The sequence below is a fragment of the Abrus precatorius genome, unplaced genomic scaffold (genome assembly GCF_003935025.1).
Source record: "Abrus precatorius isolate BTA unplaced genomic scaffold, Abrus_2018 Scaffold10, whole genome shotgun sequence".
NCBI classification, from domain to species: Eukaryota; Viridiplantae; Streptophyta; class Magnoliopsida; order Fabales; family Fabaceae; genus Abrus; species Abrus precatorius.
The window spans coordinates 7,306,646-7,321,075 of NW_020874292.1; the positions used below are offsets into that span (position 1 = coordinate 7,306,646).

A 14,430-nucleotide genomic window follows, 5' to 3' on the forward strand; every position below is an offset into this window, starting at 1 on the left:
AGTTATTATCATGCCTTTTTTGGACAAATCATATAATCTTAGGATTTCATTGACCGATAAAGTTATCAAATGAATTGAAATTACAATTGATACAACTGAAAACGATGTATGAATTAATATATGCTCTAAAGTTGAAAATATCATATATAATAAATAAAAATCAGAATACTAGGAATAGAAATAGGAATTGAGTTCATTATAGGACTTATTCTTTTGGAGGATAAGATATCATGCCGCTACTCGGACTTGAACCGAGATACTCTAGCACTGCTTCCTAAGAGCAGCGTGTTTACCAATTTCACCATAGCGGCTTACTCGAAATCATAATAACCAATTTTTAGTCAATTGTCAAGATTCAAATAAAGAATCAATTAAAGTGTAATATTTGTTTACTAAACATTAACGAATTAAAAGAAGTCTATTAGAGAATCCATTAGAATTTTCAAAATTCTATATATATATATATATATATATATATATATATATATATATTATTATTCTATATTCTTATTCTAAATATATTACATTTTAGAAAATTTTAGAAAGGAATAGAAAAATAAAATTAAGAATATAGAATAAATAAAAAAATGGTGAAATTTTCATAAAAAATGGAACACTACATTCAAAGTATTTTTTTATTTAGAATATTGTTATACATATCCTAAATTTGTAGAATACTAATTTAGATATGAAAAACGAATTTAGATATTCCAATTATATTAGTATTTTAATATTCAAAAATGTTATTTGAATAAAGTTAATTCAGATTATTCTGACATTTGTATTTGTTACAAAAAAAAAACTTTTTGAATTCCCCGTAATGATACTAGAAATACTGAGAATACTAAAATAAATGAATTGGCTTTACTACGTTATTCACAACAACCGGATTTTCAGCGAGACATAATCAAAGGATCCATACGTGCTTAAAGGCGTAAAACAGTTACTTGGAAATTTTTTCAAAGAACTGTGCATTCCTCCCTTTTTTTGGACAAATTTGAGAAACGTTTGTTCTTTTTTTTTTTATAGTTTCGAGTCCAAGAAAATCTTTTTTCTGTTCCAAAATTGGATTCGAAAAAAGACAAAATTTCCAATTTTGGATTATATAGAGGAAAAAGCAAAAGAAAGTGAGAAAAAAAGAGGAGGACGACAAAAAAAATAAACAAAAATGCGGAAAAAAAACGTATAGAAATAGCAGAAGCCTAGGATAACTTTATATTTGCTCAAGGAATAAGAGGTTTTTTATTAATAACCCAATCGATTCTTCGAAAATATATTAAATTATCCTCATTGATAATAACTAAAAATATCATTCATATACTACTTTTTCAATTTCTCGAATGGTCAGAAGATTATAGGGATTGGAAGAGAGAAATGTATATTAAATGTACCTATAATGGTGTTCAATTATCTTAAACAGAATTTCTCCAAAAATGGCTAACATACGGTATTCAGATAAAGATCTTATTTCCTTTTCGTCTGAAACCTTGGCACAGATCTAAGCTACGATCCAATGAAAAGGAAAAAGATAGAATGAAAAAAAAAAGTGAAAAAAAAAGAACTTCTGTTTTTTAACAATTTGGGGAAGGGAAGTTTAATTGCCCTTTTCTGATTCTCAAAAAAATTGATTTTCTTTTTGTGATCCTATTTTTAAATAACTCAAAAAAAAAAATTGAAAAATACAGCTTGAACCCAATTCCTACAGTGATGAATATAAGCGCAATTAAAATTTCTGGGAAGTTATACATTTGTGTATTTATAAGACCATTCACTATTTCTTGAAGCTCGATCTCTCCCCCGGATGAACCATATAGCCAAGAGAAACCATAAACCAGAATAAAAGAGCTTGCCCCACCCATGAGTAAATATTTCGTAGTAGCCTCATTAGACCGTACATCTTTCTTGGTATATCCAGATAGTAGATAGGAGCATAAACTGAAACATTCTGGAGCTACAAAGATAGTTATTAAATCGTTAGCGCCGCATAAAAACATTCCTCCTAGAGCAGTTGTTAATACGAATAACAGAAATTCTGTTATAGCCATTTCTGTACATTCAATGTACTCTACGGATAGAGGAATACATAGAGTTGAACATAGTAAAATAAGAAATTGAAAGATTTCGTTGAAATTGTTCGTTTGGAAATTTCCTGAAAAGCTAATCATAGGTTCTTCTCTCCATCGGAACAATAGGGCCGTTATGCTCATTACTAAACTTGTTGAAGTCTGTGACACTAAAACTAAACTAGGTTCCTGATAGATCAGATAAAATCGTAAAAGCCCTCTCTTTCATACTACTTTTTTGATACATAATCAAATGGTTTAAAAAACAAAAATTTGTATATCGAATTTGAAGTACCATGCTATTATTACTTAAGTATTTTTATGGCAAAGGTATAGTCTTCATATATATTCTCAAATAAAAGAATCATTGGCGCCAAGCGTGAGGAATGCTAGACGTTTGGTAATTTCTCCTCCTGCCAAAAGAAAGGATCCCATTGAAGCGGCTAATGTCATACATATTGTCTGTATATCTGGTTGTACATACTGTATAGTATCATAAATAGCCATTCCGGGTATTATCCATCCACCCGGAGAATTTATAAACAGATACACATCTCTGTTATATTTTTCTATACCGAGAAATAGCAGAATGCCAATAAGTTGATTCGATAGTTCACTATCGACTTCTTGGCCTTAAAAAAGTAATCTTTCTCGATAAAGTCGATTGATTAGGATTTAATCTTATACCTTAAGAGCCGTACATGCACCTTTTGATGCATACGGCTCACTAAAAATCATATAAACAAAAAGGAATCAATGTGTCTATTTCAACCCTCTTTCCGTTTTCATATTGGACTCTTTCGAATTTTTAACGAAAAAAAATGTACTAAATTTATTGAACTAACTTCTCATTGATGTATTGCTTTCTAATATCTAATAATAGTAATAAATAATCTAATAATATATATAGAATAATATTTAATATGTTATAGTTATAATTGAATGAACAAAAAATGGAATGAACAAAACAAAATATAACAATACAAAAAAAAATTCATTGGAGGAAAATCGAAATAGGTCAAATAAAAAGTCTTTTTAGGAAAACTAGGAAAAAGATCTTTTGGATGGATCTCTTTCCTAGTTTTTTTACAATTTTCTGGTAATCTTTTCTATTTTGCTATTACATTAAATTGTATATTGATTTTATTTATACTTTATTGCATCTTTATTTTTTTGGGGGGGGGGGAGAATAACCCTTTTTCTTTATTATTATTCCAAATTTCTTTCTATTATATATGTTGTTCCTAAAATAGATTATCTTGAGCCGCAGTGCATGTGCGGTGGGCTAAACGAAAAAGACTTTTTTCGACAACTAGTCAATGATGGCCTTCCATGGATTCACCTATATAAGCCGCAGCTAAAGTAGCAAAAATAAGAGCTTGAATATCGCTTGTAAATAATCCAAGAAACATGACAGGTATAGGAACAACTAAAGACACTAAAGAAACAAGAACAACAACTACTAATTCAGCAGCTAATATATTTCCAAAAAGTCAAAAACTAAGCGATAAGGGTTTTGTGAAATCTTCTAAGATGTTAATTGTAAAAGGATTGGAGTTGGTTGGATGTATTTACTAAAATAAGCTAATCCTTTTTTTGAAAGACCCGCATAGAAATATGCTACTGACGCAAGTAAAGCTAATGCAACAGTAGTATTTATATCATTTGTGGGCGTAGCTAACTCCCTGTGAGGTAACTGTATTATTTTCCAAGGCAAAAGAGCCCTTGACCAGTTAGAAACAAAAATAAATAAAAACATAGTTCCAATAAATGGAACCCACGGACCATATTCATCCCCAATCTGACTTTTGCTCACGTCTCGAATGAATTCAAGAACATATTCAAAAAAATTCTGACCAAAAGTGGGAATGGTTTGCAGATTTCGAACAACTAGAATGACTGAAACTAATAAGATAGCAATTACAACCCAAGAAGTAATAAGTACTTGGGCATGCACTTGGAAACCCCCTATTTGCCAATAGAAATGTTGACCCACTTCCACAACAGATATATCATATAATCTTTTTAATGTGTTGATAGAACATAATAAAACATTCATATTGTCCTGCCCTCTTAAAAGAAATTGAAATTGAAAGGGAATTATTTTAATTCAACCATCTCCTTTCCTTTTTGATTTGTCTACTTTCATTTTTTATTTTGAATACCGATTAATCACATAATATTTCTGTTTGTTCTTTTTATATTTTTCTCTTTCTTTTGTGCACCGGGTTTTATCAATTTGCAAATTCTTCCTCAATTAGTTAAAACAATGAAATTGGCCGATATTATGACAATACTAGGTAGCATAGATATCATTATGGGAGAAGTTGATCGTTGAAATGATAATTGATACAACAAAAATACAAGATATCCATTTTTTTTTCAGATTGGAATCTTTTAAAGAGATATATGGAATTCTATGGGTATTTGCCCCTATTTTTATTCTTATATTAGGAATCACAATAAGTGTACTAGCAATTGTATGGTTAGAAAGAGAAATATCCGCAGGGATACAACAGCGTATTGGACCTGAATATGCTGGTCCTTTTGGAGTTCTTCAAGCTCTAGCAGATGGAACAAAACTACTTTTCAAGGAGAATCTTATTCCATCTAGAGGAGATATTAATTTATTCAGTATCGGACCATTCACATCAGTCATATCAATTATAATAAGCTATTCAATAATTCCTTTTAATTATAACTTTGTTTTATCTGACCTCAATATCGGTGTTTTTTTATGGATTGCTATTTCAAGTATTGCTCCCATTGGACTTCTTATGTTAGGATATGGGTCAAATAATAAATATTCCTTTTTGGGTGGTCTACGAGCTGCTGCTCAATCGATTAGTTATGAAATACCATTAACTCTATGTGTGTTATCAATATCTCTACATGCAATTCGTTGAGACAGAAGCTTTTCGATACTATTGCTATACTCCCCCCTTTCTTTATAGTGCTTTCTAGTAAGAAGGATAATAAATTGAATATATATCCTTATCATTATTCTTTTTCAAAATTCGGATTGAAGAATTTAATCAGATAGTTATATGAGTGAAATAAAACAGCTTCTATTGAATAGAATTTATTAATTCTATATATATACTATATTACTTATAGTTATATATTACTTATGGTTAATAGATAGTATAAGGAGTTAAAATTGTAGTCAAAATATTAAGTCTCATTTTCCATGTATAAGAATTAAGTGAAAAAAAAATTCTATTCTATTTCTTCAATAGAAGAGGTCATTTACCCCCAAGGTTGGTTGATTAGTCATCCTGTCTTGAAGCGGGCACAAAAGAAAAACCAACCTTTTTTTTTTTAGTTTTCACTATCATTTGTATGAATTATCATACATGTATTAACATAACTAAAGGAGTTTAATAAAAAAATGAATAGATGGGTAGAAACACCAAAATACACAAAGGATTAGTAATGCAAATTTTTTTAAATATTCCAAAGAGCATTTATACATAATAGAAAAAGAATACTAATTGGGGCTTTAAGTTGGTAGAAAAAATCAGGCAGTACTCCCTACAATTTCGATCCAGAGTATGGTCCCATCCACTGATTAAATAAATGACTATCAGGAACGAAATAATCCTTTACTTTTGTTTTCATTAATTCACTTTTTTGTAACAAATACAATGCGGAATTGATGACCTATGTATAAATTTATAAGACTTCTTTGGATTTGAAGAAAAAAAACAACTTTGCTGACAATTATTTTTTTGGTTAGAAGAGTCCTCCAAATATTCTGGTCTTGTATTGGTAATCATTTTAAATATTTTTTCAATCTTTTTTTTTTATAAATAGAGAAGAGAGGATAGGCTCATTACGTAAAAAAAAGATAAGCAAATTTCCCATAACAAAAGTAATTGAGTGTGAGAGCCAAATGAATCGAAAGATTCATGTTTGGTTCGGGAAGAGATCATAGACATTTTGAAATAAATGGAAAGAGAATCTACTTTCATTAAGTGATTTATTAGATAAGCAAAAACAGAGAATCTTAAGAACTATTCGAAATTCAGAAGAACTATGGGAAAGAGCTGTTCAACAGCTAGAAAAAGCCCAGGCCCACTTAAGGAAAGTCGAAACGGAAGCAGATCGGTTTCGAGTGAATGACTATTCTGAGATAGAACGAGAAAAATTAAATTTAATTAATTCAATTTATACGACTTTGGAACAATTAGAAAATTACAAAAATGAAACCATTTATTTTGAACAACAAAGGGTGATTAATCAAGTCCGACAACGGGTTTTACAACAAGCCTTACAGGGAGCTCTTGAAACTCTGAATAGTTGCTTGAATAACGAGTTACATTTACGAACTGTCAATGCTAATATTGGCATGTTTGGGACGATGAAAGAAAAAAATAAGTGATTAGTCCTTCTACTATAATATCTACTATAGTATAGAGTATAGGCATTATTTTTTTCTTCTAAAAAAAATTAAGAAATATTCATGGTAACCATTCATGCAGATGAAATTAGTAAAATTATCCGTGAATGTATTGAGCAATATAATACCTAAGTAAAAATTGTAAATACTGGTACCATACTTCAAGTAGGTGACGGTATTGCTCGTATTTATGGTCTTGATGAGGTAATGGCAGGTGAATTAGTGAAATTTAAAGAGGGTACTATAGGTATTGCTTTGAATTTGGAATCAAAAAATGTTGGTGTTGTATTAATGGGTGATGGTTTGATGATACAAGAGGGAAGTTCGGTAAAAGCAACAGGAAGAATTGCTCAGATACTAGTAAGTGAGGCTTATTTGGGTCGTGAGACTCATAATTTTGATCAAGAAATTATTAATGTATAGAGGAACTTGTCAAAGTAATTCCAATTCCATTAACTAAATAGTATTTCGTTAGAAGTATTAATTGGAGCATTTTGTTAGTCTAACATGGTGTGGGATAGAAAAAGGTAGGACCCCTCTTAACTTATAAATAAAGCCTTGGGTCCCCCTTTCAATTATCCCAGGAAAACTCCTCCTTCTTCTCCTCTTTTTTCTTTATTTTACCTTGAGATCTTGTTCTCGATAGTAGTAGTAATAGTTTGAGTTAGGAGTAGTGTAATTTCCTTCTTTACTAAAGTTGCAATATTGTCTTTCTCTTAGCTATTATAATATTGTTTTGGTTCTAACACTGGTATCAAAGCTTCTAAGTTATTTATATTATTCCGCTGTAGTGTACATTGGTATAATGCTAAAGGAAATTCTTAATATACTCTGTGGTTGCAGTATTGTCTTATCTACCACATCAGAAAAGAATTATTTTTAGTACTGAGTATGCAATCTGTGTGAATGTTATTTTTTGTGATCAATTTTATGTGTTCACTGTGACTTTATTTATTAAATATAAGATATCTTTAAATAAATAAAATATGATCCTAAAAAAAACTAAAATCTTTAATACTTTAATAATTTTTAAAAATAAATTAAGAAAAATAAAAATAATTTTTTTAATATGAAACATTTATAATTAATGCTCAAATAATATTTTAAAAATTATTTATAAAATTATATAAAAATTATTATAATTATTTAATAATTATCAATAACATAGATGAAAATTAAAAAAAATATGTAAACTAATTTAATAATAAAATATTTATATTTTTATTAATATTAAAAAAATTAGCAGATTTTATTAACAAGTTTCAGGCTAGACTACCTAAGTAGGTCAGGCTAAGCTAAAAAAAAAAAGTCTTTAGCACATAACAAGCCTAATTCAAGTCTAATAATTATGTTACAGATTGCACCTTTTTAGAGTAAAATCTGATCTAATCTAGTCTATTTCCATTCTTAGTTTGAACTAGCTCAAGTTTTAAAAAAACTTCTAATTTAAAATGACAATATGGAATCCGTTATTTAAAGTTTTTTAAAAATACGTAAAACTGTCTCTACTTAGAAATTTTAAATAATTTTAAATAATCAGGTGGTCTTTTTTATATACAAGTATTAATACAAAAAATAAACAAAAAATTAAAGATGCATTGGATGATTATTTTAAATTTAATAAAATTTTAAATTTTAAAAATAAATATTTTTGTTATTAATAATATGTAGTTTATTACATTAAAAAAATTAAACTTAAGAGATTAAATTTTAAAAAATTAAAAATAAAAAGTCATACTTGGTAACGAAAAAGATAAGAGTTCTTAATAATAATTTTCTTTAATTTAACTTCTAAAAAGGCGTTAGTTTAATATCGAAGATTTAAAATTCAATAAAGAGAAGGAGATAAAAATAAAAAATAACCTATAAGAAATATCTAGTTTATCATTAAGCAATCAGCGCAAGAAACAAACAGCACCAAGCGAATTCAACTCCTCACTGGCTCACTATGGTTTCAAAACAATGCAAGCCATCTAGCTCTGGTGCCAATCGCAGCCCTGGAGGGGTCTTCATTTGTTCATTCACTTCTGCTATCTTTTTTGGATTGGATACCGAAGATCCTTGTTTCATTCCCTACAGATCAGACATCTTGAACTTAAGATACACAAAAAAAATAATAGTAAAATTCTTACGTTGACACACCCTAATGTTGAAATGCTGATAAAATAATACATATAGCATTTTTTTCACCTTGTTATGGCTCTTATTTTTGAAATAGAGTTCAACAGCAACAGCAACAGCAACAGCAGGCGCCATAGCATAAATGCATCTTCTAGCCATTGAAAACTTAATTCTTGGAATGAACAACTAGCCTTTCAGCCAAATATATTGTAAGAGTGCACCTAAACACGCACACACACACACACACACAGAGAGAGAGAGGGAAAATTGAGAATGAGAAGATTCCTTGGTGATGAAGGGAAGCAAACAATAGTCTATAAAGATGGAAAATGGATAAAAAGGAAGTAAGAGGTTTGCAATGTCATTAACTTTGTGAAAAGTAAACTTCAAATGGCAGGAACACGGGAGAGTGTTACTCAACAACGCCTCTTTTTAAAAGGAAAAATAGCATTTACAACACATACAGTAGAATAAACAAGATGGGTTTGGTATTAAGCTATATTAAAGTAACAAGATAAATTAAAACAAATACCAGGATGAAGTTTTTGAAGCTTTACCTCAAAGAGTCCACACTTGACAAAGCAATTCACGTATCTTTGCTTGACAAATAACGAGGTGAAGAAGAGAAGTGAACTTTTTTGTGTCCTCTAGGTGCGCCAATGTGCTTGCTATTTATAATATGGAAGATGTTAGCACTATGAGTCAGTTTTTATTTATCTTTATTCACTAAACAACTTTTAGATTTTATGTTATATTCCAGGCGTTTGAAATAGTTTGATTTATATTATTCAAAATTATTCATCGCCTAACTTTATCTTTTAACATTTTAAATTTGGCTATTGATAAAAGAAGCCATATTGATGCCACATCTTATATTCTAAACAAAAGATGCTTTATTCACTTATTATTTATATTAATAGCTAACCCAATATGCACGAGATTTTTGTTTTAAATAAAAGTTTGTGTTTAAGTTATTATTAAAGGATTATTTATTTTAATGTATAAACACTATAATATAGCAATATCTGTATCATATAAGTTTAAACTACATTTAGTTGCCTATCTTATCTACTAAAAAAATATTACACTCTTAATTTTATTTGTATCGATTAAGTTTTCATTTTATTTATGAATATTTTTAAATTATATTAAATTTAAAAATATAAATATGTAAGACATACAAATATTAATGTTATTAAATAATAGTGAACTTACGTATCAAAAGAAAGAAGTATAATACGATAACAAAATTTATATATTTTTATTAGATAAAAGGAATTTTTTTAAAATTAAAAATAAGTTATACAAATTAATTATAACATGGTAGTGGTGTAGTGCACATTTTTTATATGTTAAATAAATTATTTATTAGTTTTTACATAAAATTTGTGAATATAAATTCTTAAAAAGTGTTTTTAGGAGTTTTTTAAAAATAAAAAATACTTTTAGAAATTACTTGTCTTTCTCTATATGCTAAATGATTTTGTTATATTTAGTATTTATTTTTAAATTTAAAATTAACCTCTTTTTTTAATTTTTTTTCTCCGACAAATGAGCTTAATAGTCCGAATACAACAAACCTTAAACAAAAGGCCTAAGAAATTAAAAAATTACAAGCATCTAAGCTTAAGAAAGGGATAAGAGGGGAGGGTCCTCAAACTAATAATAAGAAGATAAAGATCTAAACTTATTTTAACTAAAGTATCTGTATATTAGTTTGTCTATCTACAAATATGAGTAAACTTAACAAATTTTATATCTTTCAAAGAATTTCTAATACACCAGATTAATTAATATAATGGATGGATAGATAGTTGAACTTTTAGAAAGAGAAATAGGATTTTTTTAGAGTCACTTTCTATTCAAATGATATAAATACTCCTTTACATAACAAGTTGAATACTTAGATAAAGACTACATTCTGCAACCAGAGAAGAACAAGGATTGAGATTATTGTAGAACTCAGCAACAAATTTATCATGACTGCCACCAAAAATAGAAACTACCCTATCAAGATTTAACTTCAATTCGATTGGCTAGTACAAGAAGGAATCAAGCTTACATTTCTATGATCATTAGCTAATCCGGACAAAGCTAAGGAATTTTTCTTGCAACAACTAAAAAAATAATCAGTATCAAATAATGCCTTTTGGACTAAAGAACTAGGCAAGGCTGAGTGTTGTTGGAAAATAAATTCGTTTCTATCTTTCCAAATATGTTAAATAATTGTATCAAACAGCATCAGCCAGTTATAAAAATTTCTCATGTAGATATTGGATAAGTTGGAGAAGAGCCAAGTAGCCAAACCAGAGCTAAAAAATTGGACCCATTGATCAGAAAAAAAATAAAATGGTTCTAAACTACCCTAGCATAGGAACAATCTCCCAAAGAATGCATGATGGACTCAAGGCCTTCTTACACCTAGGGTAGGTTAGAAATTTTGTCATACCTCTACTAACTCTCTCTTTATTAGTAAGGAATTTATCATGAACAATTTTTCAAAGGAGAAAAGCAAATTATTATAATATAATATTTAATAATAATAATAATAATCATAATCATAATTATTTTTTAAAATTTAAAATACCAATACAATATATTTTAATTAATCATTGAAAATTTTATTTTAATTTAATAATATTAAAAATAAAGCCTAAAAATGTAAAAAAGTATTAAAATAAATTAAGAGCTTATTTGTTTTCTCTTTTTAAATATAATTTTCTCTTTTTAAAATTAAAAAATAATAAAAATTGGTTTATCAACCTAAATTTTAAAAAAGATATTTTTAAAAACAATTGACGTTTTATCAGCCTAAAGTGTTTTAGTTTTAGTTTTTATTTTATTTTCACATCTTAAAAATAGTTTTGAATATTAAACTAATAAATAAGTTTTATTTTTATTTTTTCTTAAAATATTTTTTTAGAATATATTGGGTTACTTTTTTCCCCTAAATAATTGGTTTTCAATCTGCGTAATAAATGTTTAAATGGAGTGGAGCATTGGAATATTTGTTTTGGGTGGCTATGGCTGTTATATTTATACTATAATTTAAAATTTGACAACTTTTTAATTTAAATTTAAATTTAAAACTGATACTTTACTAAATTTTTTATAATTTTATTATATTGTAAAAAATATAAATATAATTCTCAACTTTGTAAAACTTTCAAGTTATTAATAATAATTAAAATACTAATATCTAAAAATAAAAAATAAATATTTTATTTTGTCCTAAATATTTATAAAATAATTTTATGAAAATTAGAATACACAATTGACGTGAATATTATTTTTATTGAAATTTTTAAAAAATTATAATCTGTAATATATACATCCAATAATTTATATCAACAATTTTTTTATGCAGCATACAAATACAAAAATATTTCATTTTGAATAATAAATATATAATTATTTTCAATAAAAATATTATAAATAAATTATGGTATATAACTAAATGTAAAATTAAAGGAAATAAGTTTGTATACTCTAAATCCATGTATGTAAAGAAAAAATGTTTTTATTCATACAACGATGTGACTTTACGTGAGAGAGTAGATTTGCATAATGTTTCATTTTTAAGAGCGAAGATTCACAAATATACAAGATGGTTAAGAATATATTTTTTTAACACACTATGAAATATTTAATGAAAATTGTCGAAATTTTCAAAAATATTAGTTAAAATTATTAAATTAGGAGTGGAAATTACATCATTTTTATTATTTTAAATAAAATTTAATAAAAAATTAAATAGTATAGTAAAGAATATATTATTAATAATTATATATATATATATATATATATATATATATATATTAATTTTGTGGTAAAAAGAGTTACTAAATTTAGGTAAATTTGGCTCAATGATTTAAAAATCAATGGACAAAATTTCATCATAAATAAGCAATGTGTACCAGATTTATTTTTTTTTTCGTGCCCTTTAATGGTGAAATCACCTATTAATTTTGAAGTCAATAACCCAAATTCACCCCAAGGCAACAACCTTTTCTACCACACAAAGTTAGAAAATTCAATTGCATGTTATTGACATTTTTATGTATAATACAAGTACATTTTTTATGTTAGATCAAATTATAAATTCTTTATTTTAATTATTAAATAATAAAATTATTCTTAAACAAATATTAGAACACTTGTTTTTATAATCAATAAGAAATGAATCAAATTAAGTTAGCTAAGTAATTGAAGTCGACATCCAATATAACACTCCTCAGTATTCATGAAGTAATTTGTTAATTAATGTGTTAAATTTTAAAATAATTATACAATTTTTTTATTTTAAATTTGTTATTTTAATAATATCCTTGCAACACATGAAAAGCTCACTAGTCCAAATTTCATCACGATAACAATTTTCCAATTTTAACTGGACGTTATTATATTAAATATTCAATTAAATAATAAATATAATAATGAAAAATAAATGTAATTTATTTTCAAAAATATGATAGATTGAATATTGAATTTAAATTAATATTAAATTTTAAAATATTCATGTCATGTGAAAAAAATTACTTAACATTATAGCAAAATTAATCTCCTAATTAACAAGAAATTATACTACCTTTTATCTTATCTAATAATTTTAGTCACCCTACTTCAAAGTAAATCCATGGTAATCAAAGATATCTTGTCTTAATCCAAATAACAAAAGATTAATGTTCGTAACAATATATCATTTAAATAATAAAGAATAATTATGATATGAGAGAAATATATATATTTTTTATTTATACAAGAAAATTAGACAATTCTATATTTATTTAGAAGAATCTTTTTTTTCCCATTTCAACTCTCTTTTTTTTTTTAAGTCTGACTCTTCTTTCTTTCATCTTCAAACTCTTTTGAGTACCTCACTCAACCCTAATTTTTTAGCCCACATTCTTGCATTCCCCTTAACTTCACCTCTCTCTCATCCTACTCTCCCTTCCCGTTTTCACTTTTGTATTTCTTTCAAATTTACTCTACTTTCTTGCATTCTTTTTATCTATTTGTTTATTTTTTTTTAAAAATGTAAGATTTATTTAAGTAAATTCATTTTTTAAAATAAATTTATTTTTATTTAACTAAAAATAAAACTAAACATCTAATTCTCATGTTAACGTAATAACATCATACATGAAACAAAGTTCATGATTGTATCAATATTTCATAATTGTCAAAAACTTTATGCCCTAATAATTGTGAGCAGAATCCATGGTTGTTGTGCGATAATCTTTGGAAAATTCATTACTTGCATGAGAACGTACTCTTTTAATGTACTGTTATTAACCTTGCTATTTTCCAAAAAATTGTACAATCATTTTTTCAACTCATTTTATAAAACAAATTAAACTAATCTATAAAACTCCAAATTGAAATTTCTGACAACCTATTCTCAATGGGGCGAATGCAGTTTCTATTTTTCTTACTCTTTATTTCATCACACCTATAAGTTACTCATTGCCTTATACTCTAAATTTAGATTTTTTTTTAGTTCTTTTAAGCATGTTCTCTGTATAATCACCAAATCAACATCATAAAGCAATTAATTAGACAGAAATAGCAGTGGGATAAGAAAGTAATATTAAACTAAATGCAAGGGGTTGCAAAAATAAACCAGAATTGAACCTAAATGACTGAAAATAAATTACAAAAATTTAGACGTACAACTATCACAATTAACACTAAGGACCGTAAATCTCCTAGTTGTTAATGTTTGGCTCGGTGCAAAATTTTAATGTGTGAAGAATTTAAGTGCTAGTATTTGGTGTAAAAAGTCATCTCTTGTAAATGTAAATCTTAGTGACAAATGAATCACAACTGTCCTCCTTCTTTCGT

At 26.8% G+C, this 14,430-nt stretch overlaps 1 non-coding gene across 1 annotated transcript; it reads right to left on the reverse strand.

The window, feature by feature from the left end:
- Positions 1–231: 231 nt before the first annotated feature.
- TRNAL-UAG lies at positions 232–311 on the reverse strand. Its single transcript has one exon. It is a non-coding gene; the product is annotated as a tRNA-Leu (tRNA).
- Between the last annotated feature and the right edge of the window lie 14,119 nt (positions 312–14,430).